This window comes from Lynx canadensis, chromosome D1, assembly GCF_007474595.2.
Source record: "Lynx canadensis isolate LIC74 chromosome D1, mLynCan4.pri.v2, whole genome shotgun sequence".
Taxonomy (NCBI): Eukaryota; Metazoa; Chordata; class Mammalia; order Carnivora; family Felidae; genus Lynx; species Lynx canadensis.
In genome coordinates this window covers 86,483,146-86,507,872 of record NC_044312.2, presented here as the reverse complement: position 1 = coordinate 86,507,872, position 24,727 = coordinate 86,483,146, and the positions used below count along the sequence as shown (strand labels likewise).

The following is a 24,727-nucleotide window of genomic DNA, read 5'->3' as shown; positions in this document are numbered from 1 at the left end:
GTGTTGGCGCATGTATCAACACCCAACAGAAGGGCAGGCTCCGTGATTGATTTAGACCCATGTTTCCAGCTCTTTTTTCTGAGGTTCTCTTGTCTCAATCCTCTTCTACATACCAATGTCACCTTCAGTGTGATATTGAGGTGGCTGTAGTCATTTCAGGCCTTGAATCCCAGGCAGGACAATATCCACAGACAAATTAGCTTTCCTGTAGTTTCCCTCTTAACAGTAAGAACACTTTTTCCAGAACCCCCCCCCCCCACCCCATCAACTTCCCTATATAACTTACTGGTGCATATGAGACCACATGTTTATTCCCACATCAATTCTTGAGTCTGGGGGAATGCCATGTTCTGACTGAGTTAGCTATAAGTTCCTAAACCAGAGGGCAAAGGGGTCCCCTGGCAGTCAGCTTGGACTGTCCAGGGTCCACCTCTGGAGCTAGAATCAACTCCTCATCCACTAGACTCCACACAGTGGAGAGGGGAGTAATGAGTATTCAAGAGATCACCAAAGCACTTACCTCATAATCCTTCCATTTTACTTTATTAAAAGGATTTTAGAATCTAACCCAGAAAAAATTTCACATGAGCCAATATCCTATGAGTACTTATCATTAAAAACCTCATTCCCAGATCCATAACTTATTCTTTATTACTAGGAAGATATTATATTGTAATGATACCACTCATGAATTACCAGAACAAATGCTGCAAAAGTCTTTTTGCTCATATTGGTCAACAAGGGAAAACATGAATTTAGCAAAAAATAATATGCATGCCTTTGACAAGTTATAGTTTATTCCTTGCCAACACATTTTTCTCCCTTAAATGAACTCATTTGTGAAAGGATTTTGCTGTCTTGGTTAAAAACTATCCAAGGCTTGTAATATCTAAATGTCAGAGAACAATGGGATGCATGCATCTTGATTGCTACAGTAATTTGTACCAAGCAAAGGGGGAAATTACTGATGGGCCAGATACCATAGGTGAATAAGTAAGTCTTTGGGTACGTTGAAAACTTTCAAAGGGATATTAGCTTCCCATGGTCCTTAAGTAGACAGCACATCACTTACTGCCTCAGATAGCCTAGAAATTAGAAAATAAAGAAGATCAGTAGATAGGCAGAGATGGGGGCACAAGATTTACCATTTCCTAGCCTGCCACTTTAGGTAAATTACTTAAGCACCATGGGCCTCAGTTTCTTCCTCTGTAAAATGGGAGATAGTTTCTCCTTCCAAGTTTTGTGAAGATAAAAGACAATACACATAACTTGGCATAGTATTTGTAACAAAGCTGCTATTTAATAAATGACATCTATTATTAAAATATTCAGGGCATTCCAGAGGTTACTAGATTCTTTAGGAAGAAGGCTTTTAAGTGAACCTGGGCTTTTTTGGATCAGTAAGCCCTTAGTGGACTCCATCAAGCCAGAGATTGAGTTGCTGGTCTTTCTGTTGCCCCCATGGTGACTGCAAATTAGAAGTGTTTCAGGGGCACCTGGGTGACACTGTCTATTGAGCATCCAACTTCAGCTCAGGTCATGATCTCATGGTTCGTGGGCTCAAGCCCCACGTTGGATTCTGTGCTGACAGCTCTGAGCCTGGAGTCTGCTTCGGGTTCTGTGTCTCCCTCTCTCTCTGCCCCTCCCCCACATGTGTGCAAATGCTCTTTCTCTCTCTCAAAATAAATAAGTAAATAAATAAAATTCAAGAAATAATAATTTTTTTTTAAAAAAAGAAGTGCTTTGAGCCTGAGTTTGTCATGTAGATTCATGAGATGGACCAAAGTTTAAAGCAGTATTTGATAGAAATCAAGAACTAAGGCTAAAACAGAAAAGTCTCTGGTCTGATATCATCTTTCTGGGTTAATTTTTTTTTAAAGTCTTCTTCATGGTTCCTTGGTTGATAGAATGAAAGAAAGCACATGTACAATTCCTTTTCATTTTGTTCTTTTTAAAAAAAATCAGCTTTCTTAAAAATTTTTTGGAAATGGATGGTACATCATAAAAAAATTTTTAAGCAATATGAAGTGAAAATCCCTCTACAATCCAAATTTCCCTGAAGATTGGTTTGTATTATTCTCCTAGAACTTCCAAGCGTATGTGAATGTAATAACACTATATGCATTTCAATATAAACGGGAAATATATAACATGTATTACATTAGAAGGAAAGAGGGAGAAAGAGAGGGAGAGAGAGAGAGAGAGAAGTATACTATTCTGTGAAGTTTTTTTCTACTTGGTGAACACCTTTCAGTGTGAATGCATAAGGGCCTATCTTTTTTAACAGCAGCAGAATATTTAATACATCTCTTAAACTTTGGCTGTGTCCAAACTTTCATTAATAAGAGAAAAACAAAAGAATGAATATCTCATGCATACGACTTTGCACACTCATCTGCTGTCCTTGTGTTTAAGAAGCTTATCAAACTTAAAAATGCAAAACAAATTTTTGAGTGCAACATAGCAAATGTGTTGGACAGATCATGGACAAACGACAAATCCTAGAAAAGCAAACTGAGCCACCTGAGCTTGGCTGACATCTTAACGGGTTTTTGGACCTGGCTGTTCAAGGAGCTGCCTGTGGGTGTGAGGGAGGTCCTGTCCAGTGCACTGGGGTTTCCATGGATTCTGGAAATGACTGTCACCTGGGTCATTTCCAAAACTACACAGTCAATTCTTCTCTGCTGGGCTCAGGTCAGCAGGTGCATCAAAGTGGACTTGAACAGGCAAAGCTTTCTTCTGTCTTCCAGAAGCTTCATGCAACTACACAATGGAAGGCTGCCAGCAGGTTAATTCATTTTTTGGTGTGGATATCTACCTGTTTGTGTATCTATTCATCTAGGCATCTATCTATCTATCATCTATCTACACACACCCCCCCCACACACACACAGAGTACCTATAGTATTTTCCCAATTTTTTTCTGAGCTTTCTACCATTTCAGAAATATCACTGACCAAAGAGAAACATATTAACCCAGGCCAAAAACTACTTTCCAATACACCGTTTCTCCTTATCGATAAAGGAATTTCCTTTGGTATTTCATCTAAGAGCAAAGCCTCAGCTATCCCAATGTAGTATACAAACATATTATTTCCTTCTGGTACATTAATTTTTGGATTACTTTGGGGGACAAAACACCACCAAAGTAGTGGTTTGGCTATAAACTCCCTTGACATCTGGCCAAACCTCTAAATAACAAGGATGTAATTGCTTTCAAGCTCTCACTACTGAGATTTTCTGGCCACATCTTGCATCGATGAAAAAGTTAGCATTTATACTTCTGTGGTAATAAAAAACCACAGCCTATCATAATATTTACCAAGTTGTGATAAGATAAAAGCTCACTTTGGGGGGCACCAGGAATAATATTTAGCATAGTCAATTAGGGAGTGGTGAGTATTGCCAGAAATGACTGTTTCTAGAGAGCTTGTGGGATTTTAGCTTCCCTTATTGTGCCATGAAAGGCACAGAGACATGGGGCGCCTGGGTGGCGCAGTCGGTTAAGCGTCCGACTTCAGCCAGGTCACGATCTCGCGGTCCGTGAGTTCGAGCCCCGCGTCAGGCTCTGGGCTGATGGCTCGGAGCCTGGAGCCTGTTTCCGATTCTGTGTCTCCCTCTCTCTCTGCCCCTCCCCCGTTCATGCTCTGTCTCTCTCTGTCCCAAAATAAATAAACGTTGAAAAAAAAAATTAAAAAAAAAAAAAAAAAAAAAAAAAGAAAGGCACAGAGACAGCTTCTTGATTTCTTCCACTTGTGGTTTTCTTTTTTTTTTTTTTTTTTTAATTTTTTTTTTTTTCAACGTTTATTTATTTTTGGGACAGAGAGAGACAGAGCATGAATGGGGGAGGGGCAGAGAGAGGGAGACACAGAATCAGAAACAGGCTCCAGGCTCCGAGCCATCAGCCCAGAGCCTGACGCGGGGCTCGAACTCACGGACCGCGAGATCGTGACCTGGCTGAAGTCGGACGCTTAACCGACTGCGCCACCCAGGCGCCCCAACACTTGTGGTTTTCATAAGTTAGTGCATGATACATTGCTTAAGATGCACAGAAAGTTCAGGGTGGATTTGCAGGTGACTGATTTGGGCTTCCCTTTGGTCTTCCTTGGGCTTTCCTGTCTGTGTCTTTGGAAATAGGACCACCTTTCCAGGGAGGGTCCTTCTCTGGGACTGTGTTTTCCAGAACATGATACGCACACACCTGTAGGGGCAGCAAAGAAGGTTTAAGGTAGCAGTACCCAGCCTCTAGACATTAAGGAAACTTGAATCATAGAATGAGAAAGTTATTCCTTTCCTAATTCTCTTTTGAGCCTCTGATTATCCAGGAGAAAGCCTCTATGTGTCTGTATTGCCCTCAAATACATGCTAAGTCCCCCTCTGAACAAAGAGAATACAGGTTTCAGGCTCAACCCACCAAAATCTAAGTAGAGTTTTGTAACTTGGACTTACATTTATCTTTAACATGACTTTCCATTTATGGCAAGCAGGCATTATTGATTTCCTATCCATGGTAACAATGCCAAATTTCTTTTACAGTGCATTTAAGTGAAGCTTTTTATTTTTTTTCAATATATGAAGTTTATTGTCAAACTGGTTTCCATACAACACCCAGCACTCATCCCAAAAGGTGCCCTCCTCAATACCCATCGCCCACCCTCCCCTCCCTCCCACCCCCCATCAACCCTCAGTTGGTTCTCAGTTTTTAAGAGTCTCTTATGCTTTGGCTCTCTTCCACTCTAACCTCTTTTTTTTTTTTTTTTTCCTTCCCCTCCCCCATGGGTTTCTGTTAAGTTTCTCAGGATCCACATAAGAGTGAAACCATATAGTATCTGTCTTTCTCTGTATGGCTTATTTCACTTAGCATCACACTCTCCAGTTCCATCCACGTTGCTACAAAGGGCCATATTTCATTCTTTCTCATTGCCACGTAGTACTCCACTGTGTATATAAACCACAATTTCTTTATCCATTCATCAGTTGATGGACATTTAGGCTCTTTCCACAATTTGGCTATTGTTGAGAGTGCTGCTATAAACATTGGTGTACAAGTGCTCCTGTGCATCAGCACTCCTGTATCCCTTGGGTAAATTCCTAGCAGTGCTATTGCTGGGTCGTAGGGTAGATCTATTTTTACTTTTTTGAGGAACCTCCACACTGTTTTCCAGAGCGGCTATACCAGTTTGCATTCCCAGCAACAGTGCAAGAGGGTTCCCGTTTCTCCACATCCTCTCCAGCGTCTATAGTCTCCTGATTTGTTCATTTTGGCCACTCTGACTGGCGTGAGGTGATAACTGAGTGTGGTTTTGATTTGTATTAAGTGAAGCTTTTTAAAAGTGAGTCACTTAAAAGTTAAAAAGAAATAATACAGGTAGGACATAGATGAGGCCAAATCCATAAGGGTAGTATGGGAATTACCGAGGTTTGGGAGAGTCAGAGAGAAAGTTCTGGGAACATTCTTGACACTTCCCACCCCAAGTCTTCTTCTCCTCTTCTCTCCTGCACTTCACTTATACTTTGCTGGCCTCCCTGACGTTTCCAGAAGATACCCTGCTCCTCTGAGCCATCTCTGTGGTTTCCTCTGCTAAAACTTCCTTCTCCCCAACTTCTGGTTACTCCTGCTTATCAGAGAAGAACTGTCTCAGGAATCAGGGTCTCCTCTGGCCTTCCCCACCCCCCAGTACATGCCTCTCTTGTGTTCAGCACCCAGGGATTCCCCATCAAGGCACTTCTCACACTATACTGTCATTGTAAGTTGAATGTCCCTTTGTCCATGAACTCCTTAGGAGCAAAGACTAGGTCATCTTTATTTGTCTTCCCACATGCTAGGTGGTGCTTGGCACATGGTAGGAATGCCAAAATGTTTGTTGAGTGAAGGAGTGATGGTGATTAAATGAAGAAGGAACTTCTGGCTTCTGGAAGCTTCGCTGCTGCCTTGTGTATCTGTCCCCAAAGACCCCACCCACGGCTATCCAGGGAGTCTGCCCACCCTACATGGACCTGGGGAACAGCCAAGGCGGGGGACAACAGACCCACCTCGGTGGCAGTTACCCCTCGCTGCAGTGAATGGATCTTTTGCCTACTGGTTGCACGGTCGCTGTTAGCAGCAAGGGCAGTGCTGATGGCATTATGTCACTTCTGCAGCTACTCTAAAGGCCTGGGGAAGAAACCAGGGCAAGGCACTGCTGGGACCCTGCGCTCACCCTCTGCTTGCTCCCGGCCCTGGTACTGGTGCAAGGATCCAGGCAGGGCAGAGGGAGGAAGGCTTAGACAAAGACTTGGCATCAGCAGCCCCAGGGTGGACCTTCAGAGGATGGAGGGAGGGCAAGAAAACAAAGTACAACACCTTTTTTCTTTAAAAAAATTTTTTTTAATGTTTATTCATTTTTTTTGACAGACAGAGAGAAACAGAACACTAGTAAGGGAAGGGAAGAGATAGAGAGAGACACAGAATCTGAAGCAGGCTCTGGGCTCTGAGCTGTCAACCCAGATCCCAACTAGGGGCTGGAACTCACAAACTGTGAGATCATGACCTGACCTGAAGTTAGCCACTTAACTGACTCAGCCACCCAAGAGCCCCAACACCTTTTTTCTATTATGAAATGGATAACTTGGTGGACTGGGTGGCTCAGTCCATTAAGCACCTAACTCCTGGTTTTGACTCAGGTCATGATCTCCAGGTGGTGAGATCGAGCCCCTCCTGGGGCTCTGAGCTGACAGCACAGAAGCCTGCTTAGAATTCTCCCTCTCCCTCTCTCACTGCCCCTCCCCCACTTCAAAATAAATAAACGTTAAAGTTTATACCTTCTCACTACAAAATAAATTGAAGAACACAAAAGGAAGAAAGGAAGGGGTAAGAAGGGCTACCTGGAAACCTTCCAGATTTGTTATTTTGTCATATTTTGTCATATTTTCTACATTCTTCCTAAAACCTGAAGATTTTTCTGTGTCTTTTATCATTATCATCATAAAGTATAATCTGTATTCCTTTATTAGAAGAAAAACAGTCATTGTCATGCATATAGTAAACAAAGAAAGAGAAAAGAAAAAATTTGTCTGCAATTCCCCTCACCAGTATTCATATTTTCATGTGCATTATTCTGGTCTATCTCTCCTCCTCCTCCCTGTGGGCAAGTGTGTGTGTGTGTGTGTGTGTGTGTGTGTGTGTGTGTTGTAATATAACATTAATGGTTACCATTTGCTAGATCCCTATGATATGCCAAGCACTATATAAAGCACTTTATCAACATTTTCTGATTTAAGCATTCTTTCAGCCCAATCAAGTATCATTACCCCCACTGACAGATGAGGGAGCCAGTTTATAGAGATCAAATGCTTTGTCCAGAGTGACACATTAGTCAGTGAAAGAGTTGAGTTTACCTGCAACTGTGTGAGATAAAGCGGTTGGTCTTATCTCCTAGACCTCCCCAACCCCATCTCCCACCTTGTGTTTTGATCTCTTTACAGCAGTCCAGAAGTAATCTCCATTGTAGAGGTTCTCCGCAGTAGCTGTGGATTAAAATCAACTGAGGAACTGTAAACAAAATGTGGATGCCGGGGCCTATAGTCCAGATCTTCCCACTGGGATTGAATCAAAGCTTCCCAGATGACCCATACATGTAACCAGAGTGAAATGCAATGCTCCTTAGCTCTCTTGATTTGTGGTTTCTCTACTATTGGAAATGCTGAGTTTGAAGACTGAACTGAAGCTCCAACCAATCTGCTAATAAATAAAAACAAAGCAGCATCTGGCCGGCATGCAAAGGATGATTTCCACGTTCATAAACCTTTCACTGGCACTAAACTGAAAGCAAACATGAATCTCTTTACATATGACATCTGATGAGAGTAAGGTGGGCCAGTGGATGGGTGGGAGCTGGTATTCAGTATCCCTAAATGTGAGTGACCCAAACTTTGGACATGTGCAGAATATTTGGGGTCACTGGTCTGTGTGTGCCTGAGTGAATACTTAATTTCCTTTTTCAGACCTCAGTAAGTTCTAGCAGAGTGTGTAGAGTTCATGACACAAACACATCTGGATTTGGGGGTGTGGATCTGAAATATTTGCAAGCCGATATGCTGGGAGCAGATGTTGAATTGGCAGCCAGGAATGAGGGGGTGATCTCATTGGAGGCCCCATCTGGGGCTTCGCTTGGAGCAACTGCCTGCCCTGCTGATTTCAGCTGTGCCCTAAATGTGGCTGCCTCCTCTCCTGCCCAAAGGCATCTCGTAGCCTTTTCCCTCACAACTGGGGACACCCAGAATCTCAGCATTGCTGCATCTTATGCAGAAAATGTCACGAGGATGGAAAACAGTTGCTTCTTAAAGGACACAAAGGTCACTGATCAAGACTGGTCCCAGCCAGACTCAGTGTCAGAAATAGGAGCCAGGCCCTCCTTCATCGGCATGGTGAGGATGATGGCCTGGGAACTACACGGCCAGACAGAGCTGGGTCTGAATACAGATTCTACCACTTTCTATAGCCTTTTAATATTTCTTAGATGGGTTATTTCTCTGAAACCATTTTCTTGTCTGTAAAAGGGGGACATGAAAGCTACTTACTGGATTGTTCAGAAAATGAGGTGAGTGGCTGTCACCTGTCATAGGGGCTCTTGCCCCCCTCTTCCTTTTCATGTAATGGCTTCTAGATTGCATATTATCATTTGAGACCCATTTGCCATGGCCAAGCCAGAAATTCAACAAGTACTTCAATGCTATTCATTGTTGTCTGTACCATTCTGTCTCTGAGCCATCATTCATGCTATTCCTTTGCCTAAAACGTGTTTCTCCTTCTTTCCTCCTATTCTCTTCCAACCAGTTCTGTTCTTACCTTCTCACTTTGATTCTCCTGGCTGGATGTCATCTTTTCCCTTCTAGATTACCACAGTGCTTCGGCCAGACATTCTCAAATGTTAATGCGTGTAAGGGGCATCCAGAGTGTTTAATGCTCTGGGCTTACTGTCCATGTCCACAAGATAGTGATAACCATACTACCCCTCTCTGAGCTCTTTGTTAAGTGTTAGATGAATGTCATGTGTGAAATATTTAGCACTAGGATGGACACATAGTAGATGAACAGTAAATGCTGGCTAACATAAATACAATGTATTCCAATAAACAATCGTAGTTTATATAACGTAACAAATTTTGCAGGCAGAAGTAGAAGAGGAGGAAACAGTCTGGGACTGGCAATTAAAAGAGCAGGATTGCAGAATCCAAATAGACTCCCAGACACCAGCTTCAGAAATGTGACTATATTGCCCAGAGTTAATGAGTTGCTAGAATAAAGTTCTATGTGGAAGGAAGAGGTTTCAAGTGCCAAGTTCTATCCACTCCAATTCTCATGCATTGTAACCCTTGGCAAATCTTCTTCACCCAAGAGTTCTTACTCTGGCTCAGCTTTCTAGCATGGTACCGGTTAATTACAGTAATAGGATAAGGCATTCTTGGGCAGCAAGGATGTGCTGGACAAATGTGGGACAGCAGGGTTGGATTGGGGGATTTATTATAAGCCAAATAAATGGCATCAGAGGATTGATGAGGAAGTCATGACTTGCAATGAACCCAAGGGATGGTGGGATGGGGGGACTGGTCAAAAGGAAGATTGGAGGAGGATATTGAAACAGTTGTTTCATGTGGATCAAGGGCCATCCCAATGTGTGAACATGGAAGAGAATTAGTTAGATGGGTTGGGAGATTTCCCTGGATGAAGACAGAACCAATACAGACAGGACGAAGTGATGTGTGCTTATATCAAAGCCATGTTACCCACATGGCACTAGAGGCGTCCTCCAGCATGGGTGCCTTTCCTTAGGCTGGGCGTAGCAAGCCCAGCTGCCCTGGGGAGGGAGCTCCCTTGCCTCTCCACCAAAACCATCCACAGCCCATCCTGGGGTCTCTCTCTGCTGACCTGGAACATGCATATGAGTCCCAAGATCCAGAGTCCCCTGACTCTGAGATGTCAAACATCGGTAGTTCTTTCTGTCTTTGACATCAGCCCTTTGAACTCCATGACTGTGGTGAGCACATGATTGGGGGTTAGAAATCTTAGCCTTGATGGTCCTTTGCTCTGTTCCCTTGGACAAATTACCTCACCTCTCTGAGTCTCAGGCTCCTCAACTATAAAATGGGGATCATTCAGCTTACCTTACTAAGTTTTTGATAAGAGCAAATGGGAGAATGCAGGAGTCTGTGATCAAATGGGACACTGGTTGAGGAAATAATGTCTGTTTCAGCAATGAACAATCTGAGGGATGCTTAGTTCATTTCATTCAATCCTTCCAACCATGCTGTACCTCTAGCCCCCTTTTATAGATGAGGAAATGATGGCTCAGAGAGGCTGGGTAACTTACCTTAGAAAGTGGTCCAGTTGGGATTTGAACTCAGGGCTTTGGGACTCTACAACACCACCCTGCCTTCCACATCAGGTACCCGTGTGTCTGTGGGTTATCCTGTTTCTGAACACAGCAAGTATTGGCTGCTCTGCTGGACACAAGAAACCTGCTTGACTTGCTGACACTCGCTCTAAGAGCCCTGCTTCTTGCCCTTTCTCTTCTCATTTATCCACAGACCCCCAGATGGCCATGGAGGTAGCCAGGTGGCCAAGAATTTCAGTTACAGGAAACTCCATTTGCTTTGCATCCAAGATGATGGTGCATTTTCCAAGTAAAGTCAGGAACCCCTAATGCACTAGAGCAGTTGAGTGTGGCTTGGGCGGCCCCTTCATTTCTGAGTCAGTCCCAGAAGAGAGCTCGCCTGTGTTGTTATGTGTCCTTATTCGTTAAGGATTCTCTGTATTGAGATGCAACCTAATTAGGGTTGAGCTCAAAGCCTGTTCATTCGGGGGCTTAGTTCATAAAAGATTAATGTTCATTTTCCTTGGGTTTTGTTGCAGAATTCAGCTGGAAAAAATCCAGGGTGCACTTCTTCCAAGAGAAGTAGCACTTTGGTGGTTTGTGAAAATCCCTTTTCCCTCTTGTTAAAACCTTGTTTTTTATGTCCTCCTCCCCCTCAGCCTCTACCCTAGCATTTTAGTTTCTGAAGATGTATAAGAGAAAAAAAGTGAACTCTGCAATCAGAGAAAGCAATTGGAGATATTATTGAAAAGGAACACATTTACTTATGATTTAAAAAAAAACAGGTAGCAAATTAAACAAGGCATATTGGAAACGGTTCTGCATTCATTCACTTATTCATACCATCATTCAGCAAACATTTATTGAACACCTGTTATGTGCCAGACACTGAGTGTGTGTGTGTGTGTGTGTGTGTGTGTGTATAATATAATTCATCTGATTTTTCTTTCTGTGATTTGCTTGATCAACTTAATTCCATCATTAGAGTGCTAATACATATGAGGGGGGACCTCCTGACAGTATTTCTGCAGAAAGAAAAACATACCTATCCAGCTTAAAAAAAAATCTTCCATGTTTTCTGATAACAAAAGGGATATATGCTAATGGTTAAAATGCCCAAAAATATGATTTGATTACATTTAAGAGGTAGCAACATTGTATAATCTCAGCCCTTAGAGATTTCAATTGTTGATGGATTGGTGTATATTCCTCCAGGTTTATTTTTCAACAATAAACTATAATAACAATATAACTGTATTTACAGAAATGGAAGACAGCACTTTTGTTCTGCAACTTGTGTGGTTCACTTCATACTCTACCCTGTCAGGATGTGCTGGCCACATTAGCCAGCCCATGGAGAACCTCTACAATACTGTAGAGGTAGTAATACAACAACATTAGCTGTTGTTTTAATGCTGCCAAGTATTCCATTGTATAACCTTGCTTATTCAACCGGTCCTCCGTTCAAGATATTTTGGTTGTTTCTAACTTGCTATCCTCACAAGCAATGCTTCTGTGGATCTCCTCGTAGCTAACTTGGGGCATTTCTGTGAGTATTTCTCTGGACAGATCTCTAGAAATGGAATGTACTGAGTCAAAGTGACGAATACTCTTTATGCTCATGTCTCAATCACCGTGTGAAATGTTCTTTTCGGCACTGCTTCCCCTCACCCATCCTCTTTTCTCTAATTCCATTCCTCTCAAAATACTTGAAAGCAAGCCCAAGATGCTAACAGGTGCTTGGGGGAATGGTGCTCTAGATTTGAGAAGAAGAAAAAGTAGAACATCGCTGTCTCTTCTTTGCTCAGGGCATCCTTGGCTGCCTGTGAGCAAACAAAAATAGACTTTTCTCTTCCTTTGAGTCAATGTCCTCGCAAATCTTGCTGAGATGATCTTTTCCCCAAGAGAGGCAAAGGCCGGTTTGCCTTTTTTTTTTTTAATCTTCTGTAGGTGACCTGGCTGGTAGAAAGCAATAGTCGTGGATATTTGTGGGGGAGGGCAGCATTTCAGTATAATAGTGACCATATTCCTGGAGGAGACGGTGGCAACTTGACTGATTTTCTAAAACCCTGCAAATTGTCATCACAGGATAAAGCACCTTAACGATGTCAGATGAGTCGTTTCTGTGTCACGTAAACGTTGGAAGAAAATAGTTCTACCCCTAGTTCTCCAATGTAAAGTATTTACCAACACATATTATATCTCCAAACCCTACAATTTACTACTTTGGTCATTTTTCTCTTTGTTAAAACTGAGAACCCACAGCTGGATATATTGTAGAAATGTAAGTCTTATTTATGTGGGCATCTCTAACATTTTTACTTCTCTTTTTCTTGGGCCACACTTAAATGGGAGACCTGTGTCCCCTCAGTCAAAAAACCCCCAAAGGAGGCTTTCTCAGGAAGCCTGAAACCACAATGCTGTCTCAGCTCCTGGCCGATTTTGCTAACTCTCCAACAGAGGGCAGTGCATTTCTCTCATTGGTCTGCTTAAGTTTGAAAAACACTAGGTAAAAACATACTATTGTCAGCGTCTGAAAATCCAAGCACCTTTTCCTTTATTAAACTCACTCTCAGCCCACTTCTGAGAACAATACACCAGGGAATATTCCAAACACAGGATGGACACAGGAGATTTAAGGGTTCCTTATGCTAGAAATAGTACAATCGTTTGGGTTCAAAACTATGAGCGGAGTAAAGTATTTTCCTAATGTCCTGAAGTTGTTCTCTTTTTTTACTGCTTTGGTTTTTTGCTTTAGTTGTGGTTTTTTTTTTTTTTCAACGTTTTTTTTTTTTTTTTTTATTTATTTATTTTTGGGACAGAGAGAGACAGAGCATGAACGGGGGAGGGGCAGAGAGAGAGGGAGACACAGAATCGGAAACAGGCTCCAGGCTCCGAGCCATCAGCCCAGAGCCTGAGGCGGGGCTCGAACTCACGGACCGTGAGATCGTGACCTGGCTGAAGTCGGACGCTTAACCGACTGCGCCACCCAGGCGCCCAGTTGTGGTTTTTTAAACCTCACCATCCTGGAAGGTCAGGAGAGTTGATTTGGAAGAATCTTTGATTATAAATAGTTTAATCTTGTCCCAGTACTATTCATTCTCAAGTTTTATCTGTTGTCAATTTAGATATTTCTTATGAGGAGAAAAAAAAAGGTTAGAAGTCTGATGAGTTCCAGAGCTAAGAAGGGGAGCCAGGAGTGAGCACACTTTGTTGTGTTGACTGAAGGACCTGCCACTCTTGGCGAAAAGAATTTGTCATCAATTGCAAACAATCCTACACAGTTTCCCTTAGATTGGCACAATGATTTTCAGCATAATGAAGAGCTGGGTCCGATGCCAATCACTGTCTGACTGCCAGTTAGAGTTTCCATCCTTCAAACTTTACCACAAGGGAGATAAAGCTGAGGAAGAACTGCCCAGAGGAGTCTGGGAAGAGAGTAGGAGAAAAGCCGAGGAAGGAAACAGTCATTGCTTTGTCCTCCCTGGATCACTGTCTGCATACTGTCTGGTATCCTGAGGGCCCCGGCCTAGGTGGCCTGCTTCCTGGTGCAGCAACTGAGACCCAAGCTGGGTTCCTCTAGCTTGCATTCACGTGGTAGTTTGTCTCCCAAGATGGCTCCCATAACCAAGGGTGCTGGCATTCATACCCCTCTGGGGCCCCCTCCCTCCTCACCCCAGGAATCTGCATTTAGCCAATAGGGTGTGGCAAAAATGATATTGTGCCAAGACTTAAGAAGGCCTTTCACTTGTGTGCTCTTGTAAGCCATCCACCACGTACGAAGCCCAGCTACCCTGCTGGAGGGAGTCCACGCAGAAGCGTTCTGCAGGGTAACTCTTCACAGAGAAAGACCCCACATGTGAGTGAGGGAACCATCTTCAACCTGGCTGTCCTCACATAACACCAGCCCACTCACCATCTGATTACAACCGCATGAGTGATTCCCAGGCCAGACCAGCAGAAGAACGTCCCAGCCGAATCTAGTCAGCTCGCAGAATCATGAGCGATAATAAAAACTATGTTAAGCTGTTAAGTTTGGAGGTGGCTCGTTACACAGCATTAGATAACAGAAGCTATCACTTTGGCACTTTCCGGGTGAGGCATAGAGGCACGGCTGTCATGAGAACCAGGCTCCCAGCTCTGCTGGCACAAAAGAGGAGAGTGAATGTGGTATTTGTGAGGCAGAGGATAGGTTCTCTGCTGTGACCAGGAGACCCGAAGTCTAGTCCTGGCTGTGGCACCAACCAGCTATGACTTCTTCACTAGCTTGCATCTCTGCTCAACCAGGAGCTGCTTGAGGCCAGGAACAAAGTTTTATTCCTTCATATACACCCCAGCACCCTGTGTGTGATTAGGATCTACTGTGGTTACATAGATGTTAGATGGGTGACTTGGGGGTGAATTAATGAAATAGCTAATGACACCATTTCATTTATCAGTCTTTTGGCTTGCTCTTTGGGGCACCAGCCTTTCCCAGGCATCCCCAGCAAAGGTTGAACACAAGCTTTGGTGGGTTTGAGCTTTGTAACTAAAAACCCACCAGAAACCAGGCCCAACTAAGAGGAACCTAACAGTGTTCAGAGTCTTCAAAAATTCTTGATTGATATCACCTTAGACCAGAGTCATTAAACTTAAATGCTGGCAGGAAGTAGACAGGGGAATCGAGGAGTGCACTGAACATGCCCCGGCCCCTATGGTTCTCCCACCAGGGTCACCATGCAGGGTTAGGAATCTCCAGAGGGGGCAGTGCTGGTCTTGTGCTCACTCCCCAGCATCCAGACTACTGCCCAACACCAAGATGTTTGTTGAACAAAGGAATTAGCCTGCTTCCCTTTTCACAACCATTGGAAGAAGCAGCAAAGAAAAAGGAGAAGTGAGGAGGGAAAGGTAGAAGGGGAGGAGACCAAAACTAGTTACAATTCATTGAGCATTTACTACATGCCTGGTGTGGTAGCAGATTTTCCCCCTATATTATCTCATTAAACCCTTACAGCAAAGGCAAGAGCCTGATTTTATGATCCCTGTGTTATAAATGAGAGATTTGAAGCTCAGCGAGGTTGAGTTATCACCGAAGTTCATACGACTAGGAAGTGGCTGAGCTGGAGTCCAAACTTGACTCTGTCTGCCTTTGTGCTTCTCACAGATGACTCAAAACTGGTTTTCTACCTTCCCAGGTCCAGCGATGAGACCTTGTCACTCAGTCTCTTCATCTGCAAAATGGGGATAATAGTAGTGTCTACTTCCTAGGGCTGTTGTAAGGATGAAACTAGCTAAAACCTGGAAAATGCTCAGAAATGGTCAGAATAATACATGGTAGCTGCTCAATTAAAAAAAATTAGCATTTTTTTCATTTTTGTTATTTTCCTTTCTTTACTCTCCCACTGAACTTTGCCCAACACTGCACCAAAAGTCGGGTGTCACTCTTGGTAAGCTGCCCAAACTTCAGAATCTGCAGTCTGTTTTCTTACATTTTATTTAAAAAATTTTTTTCAGCAATTTGTCTCTTTTCTTGTTATAGTTTTGTTTGTTCTGTGCTCACAGTCTGCTTTTACACATGCATGTTACCTAAGCTAGCTGATCAGAATCATATCTTCTAAAAATGGGCCAGTGGAGAGACATGTTGGTGCATAAGATAGTCTCGGAGTGAGAACACCTAGGTACAGCCATCCCTGATTGGCTGTGTGACCCTGGAAAGTCACACCATCTGTCAGAGCCTTGGTTTCCCCATCTGTAAAATGAAAACAGTAGTTAACTGCTCATGTCTCTCTTGGTGCTGGTTGAGGATCCATTGTGGTGCTGTCTGGGGACTCACGATGACAGGGACAAATGACAGACTGTCCCGGGATGCTGCAGAAACCCCAGAAGCTGGGGCAAACCCCAGGCAGGTCAACAGCCCCTGTAAGAAGGCCGAGCATCTGAATAATGAACATGTTATTTAAATGGAGCTGGGGCCCTGTGCAGTGCTGAGAAGTCATTTTCCACAGTTCACTGTTCTCCTAGTCAATGGGGCTTGACTTGATTATCCTTCCTCCGGGCTTCAGATGTGGGTACCATTTGAGATTTGTTAAAAATTAGCTAAATAAAATTGTCCCCTCCTCCCCAGCAATAGTGTATGTGAGTGATGGGGCTTTCATAGGCTAATTTCTTAGGTGGATGTCAATCTGAGACCAGAAAATACACTTCATATGTCTATATATGTAGGGCCGTGCAAGTGTGTAGATAGAATTTTTCATATTTAGAGGGGAAAAAATTAGAACAAAAAGCCTGACTAGGAGCCTCCAAATAAGAGTGAGCCACATCGTGCGGATTTCACAGAGGCTGCCCCTGATCTCACCCCGTTTGGCAACTGTCTGTTAGGCCGACAACAAAGCTCGTGTTTTTATTGTTGTGTGATTTCAAACAGCTTGAGATTTTTTTGTTTTAATTTGGGTCTATTTTTTTCCCTTTAAAAAAAAAATTTTTAAATTTACATCCAAGTTAGTTAGCGTATAGTCCAATAATGATTTCAGGAGTAGATTCCAGTGATTCATCCCCTATGTATAACACCCAGTGCTCCCAACAAGTGCCCTCCTTAATGCCCCTTACCCATTTGGCCCATCCCCCACCCACAACCCCTCCAGCAACCCTCAGTTTGCTCTCTGTATTTAAGAGTCTCTTATGTTTTGTTCCCCTCCCTGTTTTTATCTTTTTTTCCTTCCCCTCCCATGTATATCTGGGAAACAACTTGAAATGTTTTAAACAAAGAAATAAAACGTTTGAGTAAACTAATTGAAATGTTATTTTAAAATAATTTTTAATAAAGAGATAACCCTGTTTTCAGATTCTAAAAGTATACCATGGAAAATTTGAAAAGTGCAGGAAAAAAAAATCACTACAATCATCCTATTCAGAAATGACACTTCAAGCATTTTCTTGCCATCTCTTTAATATACACGTAAATCTACATAGAAATTCACGTGCAAAATTGGATCATGCTGGATATATGGTTTTCTGTATTGCTTTTTTCACCTAACATTATGATGTGTGCTTTTTTGTCCCTATACTGTTGAATAGCTTTCAAAATCATGATTCTTAATGGTTACATAATTTCATCAAATGGATGGAGGATGATTTATTTAAACACTTCCTGGTTGCTGGAAATTTAGGTTGAATTGGAATAACTTTTCAATGAGAGAAAAAAAATGATGCTAGCTATTTATGAGGCAACAATGATTTCTCACCCTGCATGAGCAGCCAGCAATAAAAGTCAGCCACACAATCTGGTATGTGATGAAAGGTCCAGAAATGGCCAGGAAACGGATGGGGAAATCGTAAGGGATAAAGTGAGTTATTAGTGTTTATTATTTATATGGTAAAGTAAATATATACAGCTCAGGACCAAGCATTCGCTTGTCAACAACTTGCAACCAGTCAATGGTCCCTTGGAGCCTGGACGGTGCTGAAATCCACAAATCAAGATGGCACCATTAGGGGACATGGTAAGTTAGCCATTCCTGATGGAAGAGCTCCTTCTGGACCATCTCAATGCAAGTCTGTTCCCTTGGCCTTAGGATAACTTTCATTTCAGAGGACAATACCTATAGTCTCCTGACAATTTGCAAGAGAGAGAGAGAGAGACAGAGAGAGAAAATGTGTGTGGGTCTGTGTGTGTGTAGAAAGGAGGAATGGGCTATTTCCTTTGTATCCTCTGTAGTTTTGTCCCCTGGGATAGCAGCCTCCAGTGGCCACACCCTGACCCTTGCTTGTTATGCTGAAGTGAGAAGTTTTCTTCATCTCATGTACAAAAGACAGTGATTATTATGTCCAATTAAGAGGTAAGGAAATAAAGTCAAAGATAGGTGCAGTGACAATCAGGACTTCTTTTTGAAAATGACAAACTAAAACTCAAGACCTAAAGTCCCATATCATAACAGCACACCAGCTGCCTCCACAGGACAACATTTGTGTATCTTCCAGACTCTGCTTTCCTTTACTATTTATTCTTATTTGGCAGTAAAAATATCTTTCATGAAGAAGAAAAAGATAATTTGAGAAAGAAATTCTTTCTCATTCTTATAACCAGATATGGGGCTTCCCCTCAGACCCCCTAGCCCCAGTGTTCTGAATCCTTCTTTCCCACTCTATTTTTCTCTAAAGCACATATTCCATCCAACATAGTGTAAATTGAAAAACAGTTTTTTCATGTTTATTTATTTATCTTGAGAAAGAGTATGGGCAAAGGAGGGTCAGAAAGAGAAAGAGAGAAGGATAATCCCAAGAAGGCTATGCACTGTCAGCACGGAGGTCCATGTGGGGCTCAATCTCACAAACCATGAGATCATGATCTGAGCAGAAATCAAGAGTCCGACGCTTAACCGACTGAGGCAGCCAGGCACCCCCAGCATAATGTAGATATTCTGTAGATTTTACTTAAAAGCCAAAAATGTCTCCCCATTAGAAGTAGACTCCACTAGAAGTAGGTCCTTTCAAAACAGTGTGGAGACAGTAGAATATGTTATAGCTATGATTTATTGAGTACCTACAACTTGTCAAAAACCTTCCAGACATTACTTTAAGTTTTGGAATAACCTAGTGGGAAGAATACATTTTTTTACCATGTTTTTACAGTTGAAGAAACCCACAGTTTGGAATGGTGACCTTAGCAACTCAGGGTCACAGAGCTCTTATAGATTGGGTTGTGACCCAAGTCAGCCTGACTCCAAAGCTATTTCCCTTCATATTGTTCTTGCTTCAGTGGGTTGACAGAGACAACTGGGTCACTGTGGCATCCAGCTAGGTCTTTCCTGTCTGGTGTCTAGGGGATGACCCAAGGACATGGAGCAGGTTCTGGTTCCCAGGGCTTTCCAGGAAGGGCTCCCCATCCCCCAGGCTTCTTAGCCACCATTTTCTCCTGACCAACAAATCCCTTGGTCTGAAACCATTACTTGTCCCTTTAAGGCATAGACTTGGACTCTCAAAGCTGCTCATGAATGGACTTATCAGATTCTGCTCTGGGCGCCAAGAGCAGAAGAACCCTTGCCAGCCCAGAAATGGGAACATTTAGAACACTGGGAAACGTGGAAGTCAAATTTTCCCCACTTTTACGTGTTCCTCTGAGTAGGAACCAAACCCATGACATGGGCATATTCCAAAACAGGGACATGGGGAGTTTTTGTGAAATGGCCTAGAGATTCTGAAGCTATATTGTTTCTAATGAAGGCACAGCTTTGCACACACACGTACATTAACTCAAGGTCAGCAGTTCCTTGGGGAGCTGGATACATATCCCTGGAGTTATCTTTTGCTAGCACTTTTGGCTTTGTAGATAAATATTTTAAACTCTTTTTTAAAAAAAAATAGCACCTGAAGATTTTTATCAAAGAAAATCTTACCTTGTAACCTAGTATGCAAGTCAAAGCAAGACAGGGATGCTTGGGCAGGAGGTGGAAGTCTCTCCAAAAGCCCTTGCTTTCTCCCTCTACCCCAGATCTGTCTTCCCCTAGACCCCTCGGACCTCTGGAAAGCCGGTCCTAGATTGTCTGATTCGGGAGAAGATGACTTCTAACAGCCCAGCAGTGGCACTGGACCACCTCACGGCCTCCATTTCCATTATCGCTAGTGATGGACCCACTGAAAAAAATGCATTCCAGTAAATTCAGGTGGGCAGCAGCTGTGACTCTGCACAGGACATGCCAAAACCAACACTGTGCCTGTGTCCCAGACGATCAGGCCCCCCAGTGCTGTGAGCAACTTTACTGGGTAACCCACATGGGGCAGCATGCACAAGAACGAGGCATATTATCTGAATATGGAATCAGTAGTTTTGCAAGATGTGGCTCTCAATTTTCTATTCTAACTTGCCATGAACTTCCTAATTTTTATATCAGAGAAAATAAAAATCTCATATTAAATTCTATAATTTATGAAACTGATTTTACTTGTTCATGAATTCTGCAAATACTGTCATGTGCCTGCAACGTGCCAGGCACATTTCCTCTTGTGGACACTGGGAAAATAATAATAAACAAGATGAATGAAAACCATGTAAGTTTCACAGCTCTATCCTATTTTTAACAATTATAAATGATATTTTTCCTCTGGGTGTATGTCCCCCCTACCTCCTCCCATGTGAATGCCCAAAAGTTAACTTCTTTCCCTGTCAGAGGAAATGTTTTATCTGAACTTCCTCATGCCATCAGAATGGTTATTTTAAACTGCTCTTTTTTAAAAAGGCATGTGTTCAGATTTGTTGCGCTACTTGTAACACAAATTTAAAACAGCTTATGATCAAATGGCATTTTAAAATTTGTCTTGATTCATGTGAAAGTAATTTGGATTCACATTAGCATTCTGGAAACTGATCATTAACACTTTTTAACTGATTTTGTAAACACATTTTGCTTCCAAAATAAACATAAACAGGAAAGGAGAACACTCAGTGTAGCTGAGGCATGAAGATACACACATTAAGGGGAAGGGCAGGGTCGCCACCATAAAATGGTAAAGGCGCTTGAGAGTCATTTGATTACCAACTCACTTCGTGAAAAATCTGCAAGAAAGATGTGAATAATTTAATATTTGCCTGATGGGGGGATTTCAAGCTGCAGAGTTGTTTGTCTATCACGGATCATTGCAAATAATTAAGATGGGGTGGGAGGTGGGGACTGATTAACGTTTGATAAGTCAGGAGAGGGACAGCATGTGGCAGGGATGAGCAAATTGGCTGGGTTGCCTCCATGCTTAGCCAGGATGGGAGTTGCGGAGATAAACAAAAATCAGAAAGTTGTAGCTGTTCAGCCCTCCTCCAGTCAATGCTGGGAACCCCTCAACAACGTTCCCACTAAGGGGTTGCCCAGCCTCAGCCTGGATACCTCCAGTGGCTCTGTCACCTTCCTATGACATCCCATTGACCCACACGCTTTAGTCCTGAACAGTTTGGCATTTAAAAGTACATCTTCCAGGGTCAGTTGAGTGCACAACTTCAGCTTAGGTCATGATCTCATGGTTCGTGAGTTTGAGACCCACATTGGGCTCGCTGCTGTGAGCACAGACAGAGCCCGCTTTGGATCTTCTGTCTCCCTCTCTTTCTGCCCCTCCCCTCCCTCTCTCTCTCAAAAATAAATAAGCCTTTAAAGATAAATAAATAAAAGTACATCTTCCAAAGGAGCCAAAAATAATTGTACATATCTACAGATTCCACGGGAATCTGATTCCTAACCCCCAGCAACACTCTTGTACCCCTTTTTCTTCTCCTGGTCACCTCACATCCCACACTCTCACAGACATGCTTCCTTCAAACTTGCCTCAACTGCCTCCATCCTGCCCTAACTCCAGAACTCCTGCTACTTCTCCTCCCCCATTTTGCTCTAGATTTTGTATGCAAAAGTATGAAATAACCCTGGAGCCCGCCTGGAAGGCAGGAGAGGAAAAGGAACTCCTTCAGTAAGACTGGACTGTTTTATCAAGCCTCTTACGTTGAACTGCAATGTGGCACTGAGTAGCTTCTGAGTTGACAGAGCACGTGTGGTTTAGGAAAGCAGGTCTGGGAGTCAGGAAGGCTTGGGTTTTCATCCCTCCCCTGGCCCTGAGTGAAATCCTTCCTCTTCCCTGATCTTTACTCTCCTGATCTGTAAAACAACAAGAACATTTACTTCCCATGGGTATGAAACAGCTGAGCTTTGGGCACAGTACATGTTCGGCAAATGGAGGGTGTAACTCTTCTTACCACTACAGTCTTGCCTCTAAAAGGTCCAACATTCTGGTCTGAGTTGCTCCCTCCTCAGTGTTAATCCAATTCAACAGATGCCAACAGGGCACTTGTTCCTGCCAGGACGTGCTGGAGCTACAGATTTGAAGGTGACAAAGAGAAGGTCCCTTTTCCTGAGAAGCACCAACTCACTCACTTGTCACTCCTTATAGAATGCATGGAATGGAACCAGTAAACTGAAGTTTACACTTACAGAAGGAAAGGAAAAGAGTCTGCTTTAAGATAGGCGCCGTTGTTCTGTGTCTCTGTTGGCTTGAGGATGGTGAAGTAGAAGGCAAGGTGTTCTGCCATCCCTTAGCTATACATGGATTGCTGGGCCTCATGGAGCTCAGTTCATTCTTCTCTGAAATGGGGGCTCCACAGCTTGCCTTCCCTGTACCTCTAAGCCTTCGTGAGGAAAAAAAAAATAGAGTGAAAGGGATTTGGAACTGTAAAGTGCCATGAAAGTCTAATGTTGTTGCTATCCTAGTTACTAGTGTGACCTTGGATTCCCCCAATTTCTTCCCCTACAAGTTGGAGAGGTAGTGCCCTGAAGACGGCCCAAGCATAGGAACACTCTGCTGGCCCCTTACCCCTATTTTGTCCCTACCTTAATAAGCTGGAAGAAACACAGTATCCTCAGCCATTGCCAGCAAGAATCAGGACTCTGGTTTCAGGTGACGAAATTTAAACTGCCTTGAGGAAGAAAGAGAAAGGCATTGACTATGTAAGGTGCCCATGTGTCCCAAGTCCACTCCAAGTTCAGCTGTGGGATATGCTCCTTCAAACCATATAGTTTTTGGAAAGGACTTCTGTGGCTAATCATACTTCTCTGGCCACAGTGACTGGTCCAAAATGGATACTGCCTGATGCTGACGGCACCTGTCTAACCTGCACACAGGGCAGGCTGGAAGTGTCAGAGTTCATTAATACGCCCCAGGCAACCTGCAACCAGTGAGGTGCAGAGTCCAGCTTCCTCACTCCTCAGCTGGTGTGTATCCAGTCTGGGTGCCAAAAGGGATCGCCAGAAAAACCCAGTACTCAAGAGAAATCAGGTTTCGAGGCAACATTTTTGAAAAACAAAAGTTAACACCAAAATTCCATGTGTACAAAATCTCAAAAGGTTAAATAAGAGCTGTGCTGATAAGACTACTTTTTCCTTTTGTCTCAGGCTCTACTATGGCCCAGCTGGACACTGCTGTGCGTCTTTTAACTGCTCGTTTGCAAGCCCAGTAAACAAGAGAAGTGAGAGTAGCTTCAAACAGGCTGAGATGTCGTCCTCACCAGGCTTCTAATTGGAGCCACCTGTGGTCTGCCTTGACTCGGGGTACCACCCCCCAGTAATGTTGCCCAGGGCTCCCTGGCAGGGGCAAGGCAGGGACATGCGGAAGCAGTAGACTGAGGACATGTGGGCAGTTTATTCTTTGATGTCCTTGGAAGAGTGGTCACAGATTGCATGATCTAAGTCAACAACCAGGACAGATAACCCTCAGGAGAATGAAGGTCATTTCAACTAACATGGTAAGTTCCTATGAGAGGACTTTAAATCAGCGCTCTCTCTCTCTCTCTCTCTCTCTCTCTCTCTCTCTCAGATCTTTTCTTTACATCTGTGGGTACCCCTGCCAGGTAACCAAATAATACAAAGCACATAGCATATAGGAGAATGGCTTCTTTCTAAGCACCCCCCAAATGATGGAACTACCTAGAGATTAGTGCCTTTTTTGTGGGGAAGACTTTGATCATTGTGCCATTAGAGACCAAGGTTGGAGGAAGCCAAGCCCACAATCAGAATGTAATTGAAGTATGTTACCTATAATAGGTTCAGATGTTTGTGATCTTCAGCACTTTATGAATTCTGCAGCAGATGGGCGAGGGCCAGGTAGCGGGCGAGAACAGACTGAGTAAGGCAGGCTGGCACTCTGACAAGGGCAGCCCCAGCTGTGGTCCGGGTGTTATTCAGCACGCCCACCCACTGCACCAGCAGCCTGCCTTCCCGAGCTCGTGGCCACGGCCGCTTTAATGAAGAGTGGAGGTAAGCATGAATCCCGGCTTTCCAGGGATCGCAACATTTGAGAAACCCAGAAGAATCGACATGATGGAAATGGTGCCAAGTTCTTCTGCCTCTTGCTTTTCAACAAAAAAGAGAAAGAAAGAAGGAGAGAGAAGAGAGGGAATCTGCTAATAAAATGCATGTCTAAACACTTTCTAATTTTCCTAGGCTTTTAATTTTTTTCCCTCAAAAATTCCATACTGGAGAGGGAAAAGCAGAGTAACAGCTGACAAAAGGAATCTTGAATGGATACAAGAATTTACGTGAGCTGGTGTAATGGGCAAGATACTGTAGTTGGAGTTTCAAATCCTCGCCCTGTCAGTTTCCCATTGTGTGACCATGAGCCAGGTTCTCAAGTGGCCCAGCTTCCTGTTTCCCCACCTGTCAAATGACCAAAATCGTGTATGTCTCCCCAGCTGTTTGCCTCACAAAATGAGGTAATATGTTAGTAGCTAATACAGTAAAATTTTGGATTGTGAGTAACTTGTTCTGCGAGTGTTCCACAAGATGAGCAAACGTTTCTAATAAATTTTCACTTGATAAACGAGCGATGTCTTACAATACGAGTAGTATGTGATGCGGAACATCACATGATCACAA

The 24,727-nt window shown here is 43.2% G+C and overlaps 1 long non-coding RNA gene across 1 annotated transcript in view; it reads left to right on the top strand.

The window, feature by feature from the left end:
- Positions 1-24,279, top strand: part of LOC115525572 — a 95,868-nt gene extending 71,589 nt beyond the window's left edge. Inside the window, exon 2 of the long non-coding RNA XR_003972395.1 lies at positions 23,249-24,279. This is a non-coding gene — a long non-coding RNA (uncharacterized LOC115525572). The remainder of the gene's footprint in view (positions 1-23,248) is intronic.
- The last annotated feature ends 448 nt before the right edge of the window (positions 24,280-24,727 follow it).